Source organism: Aotus nancymaae, unplaced genomic scaffold, assembly GCF_030222135.1.
Source record: "Aotus nancymaae isolate 86718 unplaced genomic scaffold, 86718_ANA_hifiasm-v0.15.2.pri h1tg000076l, whole genome shotgun sequence".
Taxonomy (NCBI): domain Eukaryota; kingdom Metazoa; phylum Chordata; class Mammalia; order Primates; family Aotidae; genus Aotus; species Aotus nancymaae.
Genome location: NW_026988491.1, coordinates 14,878,217 through 14,881,253, shown reverse-complemented (window position 1 = coordinate 14,881,253; position 3,037 = coordinate 14,878,217). Strand labels below are relative to the sequence as shown.

The 3,037-nt window shown below is 55.1% G+C and overlaps 1 long non-coding RNA gene across 1 annotated transcript; it reads right to left on the bottom strand.

Moving 5' to 3' along the window:
- Positions 1-228: 228 nt before the first annotated feature.
- On the bottom strand, positions 229-2,729 carry LOC135271310 (uncharacterized). Its single transcript, XR_010339421.1, has 2 exons — positions 2,280-2,729; positions 229-552 (listed from the first exon to the last, which is right to left on the bottom strand). It is a non-coding gene; the product is annotated as an uncharacterized LOC135271310 (long non-coding RNA).
- Between the last annotated feature and the right edge of the window lie 308 nt (positions 2,730-3,037).

Below are 3,037 nucleotides of genomic sequence, written 5' to 3'. Positions count from 1 at the left end.
AGGCCATCGGGAAGCACCTTGAACATGCTTTGCAGAGAGGTGCTTCCTGGGGACACCCTCTGAACTGCACTGTGAAGATGGGTTTCAGCTGGCTTTGCCGACGTCGGAATCAGTCACTTGGATGAGTGCACTCCTTGGCTCTGCCACTGACTTGCTGTGTCATTCAGTAAGTCCCCTGATCTGTTCGGTGCTAAATGGTAATTAGAGTAAAATGAGCCCACCTTGGGATACTCTTTGCTGTGGGTTTTATTTTTTTGAGACGTTATAGTTACTAACATTTGAACAGCCTTTTACACATGTGCCTTATCTCAGCTGCTCCTGTGGGGCAGATATGATCCCTAGTGACAGATGTGGGGACTGTGGAGCAGAGAGTTGGGCAGCTGTCCCAGAACCATCCAACTGGCACGGTGGAGCTGGGCCCCAAGCCCAGGCCTTTCACTCTTCTGATGCCAAATTCTGTGCTCATTCTTCTCCACAAGGCTGTCTTGTGATGAGACTTTCTTCCTATCCTATTTCCAAAATGCTGACGTTACTGAGCTATATAACTGTTACCTAAAAAAAAAAAAGGAAAACCAAACCAAAATGCCAGTGTCAAGGAAATCGGCACACTTCAGTTGGTCTCAACCCCTGTATTTTTAGCCCTTAGCAGCAGCCCTTCTCTGGCTGACCCTCTTCAGCATTTTGCCCACTGCTGGTCAGTCCCTTCCCGCTTCAGTTCTGCAGCATCTGGGTCCCGATTTCACATAACTGAACAGGGGCTGGCTTGCCCTGTGACACGGGGCAAATGTTTGTGGAAGGGACTGCGGTGGGGTGAAAGAAAATCCCATTCCTTCAGAGCTCCTGTTTTAGTTGAGCGCATAGGACCCTCATGGTCAGGCCTCTTCTCTCACCACCACCTGCTTCCCCCCGTGCCATGTTACCCTTAAACATTTTAGCATTTCCAGAAAGGGCTGTGGGCTCCTGTAACTTCTGTACGTGTTGACCCTCTCCGGCCTTTCTATGCTTGGCCTGGCCGCCTCCTCAGCTGTTCTTCACAATGCAGCAGAATGACCTTCTGGAAGCTCCCTCCCGTCTCCTCCCTCCCCTGGCCTCCAGCAAACAGCTAGCGTGGCCATACTGCAGGAGATGCTGCTAGTGCCTCCCCAGATTGCTTTACCAGGCTGCTCACTGGTTGGCTCTAAGGACTTGCAGCTGCCCCACAGCTGTCCTCTTGTGTGGAGAGGGGCCCTTGGCTGACAAGCACCCCCAACCTCACCTCCCATCAGCCCCATCCAAAGCCTGAAAGGAGGCAGACAAGGCCATTCCCTTTGGCCTCCAAGGGAGACACTCTGCTTGGAGCTCACCCCTCTGACCCAGGCCAAGGCTAGACCTGAGACCCCAGCTCTGCAATTTCTCCTTTGCTACCTGCTTCACTTCCCCTTATAGGCCTTCTCTTCTCTTCTTTCTCTCTTTCCTTCTTTCTTCCTTTCTTTCCAGGGAATTTTGCTCTTGTTACCCTGGCTGGAGTGCAGTGGTGCAGCCTCGGCTCACTGCAACCTCTTGCCTCCTAGGTTCAGGTGATTCTCCTGCCTCAGCCTTCCTAGTAGCTGGGATTACAGGCACCCACCACCATGCCTGGCTAATTTTTGCATTTTTATTAGAGACGGGGTTTCATTCACCATTTTGGCCAGGCTGATCTCGAACTCCTGACCTCAGGTGATCTGCTTGCCTCAGCCTCCCAACGTGCCGGGATTACAGGCGTGAGCCACCGCACCCAGCCCTTACAGGCATTTTCCTTCAACAAACCTCAGCAACCAGACCCCTGCTTCAGACTAAGGCTAGCGCACATTCCATGGTGATTAATCATTTTTCTTATTGTCTCCAGAGTAGACTCTGAGTACCCAGAAGGCAGGAACGTCGTCCACACCTCCTAGTTGGAGGCCTGGCACAGAGCAGGTTCTCTGGTTGAACTCTCCAGCTCCCCAGTGGTTCTGCACAGCTCCCCTTGCCTTCCTGTTCTACCTCCATTTTTTCTACTCTCCCCTCCCCTGGAGTGACGGAGATCCATTTGTCAAGGCTAAGCTTGGGGTGCGGTGGGGAGGGCAGCAGGAGGTGGAGCTGGCCAACCTTCCAATCCCCACCCTCCCCGCCCCCACCAACCCTGTCCTGTTTCGTGGAACTTAGGTTTGAAACACAGGAGCGAACTAGAGAAGGGCCTGCTAGCCACAGGGCAGGCCGCAGCGGAGCCCTGGGGTGCCCCGCGGGGCTGGGGTGTGAGGCGGTGGCAGCTGTGTGCTCACCCCAGAACAGGCTGCACGGGCCCACGTGGAGACAGCACCGCAGCCTGGCTGGCGGCCTTTTCCAAGGGCTGCTCTTGACTTCCGTCTCCCTCTCCCTTCACTTCATCAACGCTATAGGAACCACGGTGAGCCCACGCTTCTTCATTCATTCCCGCCCACTCACGGCACAAGCCCACGTCACAGGAGGCATGACTCGCCTGGGAGGCTGATTAGCTTTCCAGGCAGCATCCAGCTCACGCAGGCGCTGAGTCAGCGCCGCCTAAGCCCGGCCAGGAGGGAGGTGACTCAGGCCCGGAACTGTGGGTCTCCTCCCCTCCAGCCCTGCCAAGCAGCCAGGCGCAGGGAGAAGCCACCCGGGGCCAGGCCCTGGGATAATGCTCCGGGCGCTAAGCGCTCCTAAGTCCCCACAGCCCAACCATAAGGCACATATGTAGTGCCAGCTGCCCCGCATCCTCTGTCCCCATCTCCCTGCGGAAGACTCCTCAGCAGGGGGCGGGGGCAGTAGTAACTGACCCGGATGTGGCCACGTTGATTGGCTCAGGGTTGGGCATGTGATCTGTCAGAGCCAATGAAAGGCATTGAGACTCAGGCTAAAATGTCTAGGACAAAATCCCTCATCTTTTTTTTTCTCTGGACTCGTAATTTCAGGGGACCTAGGGGCTTGAGCTGCTGGCTCTAGCTTGCCAGCATGTGAAACCTGCCTCTGACACCAACCCTGCAGAAAAGAGAAAATGCCAGGAAACTGAGTCCTGGTTATG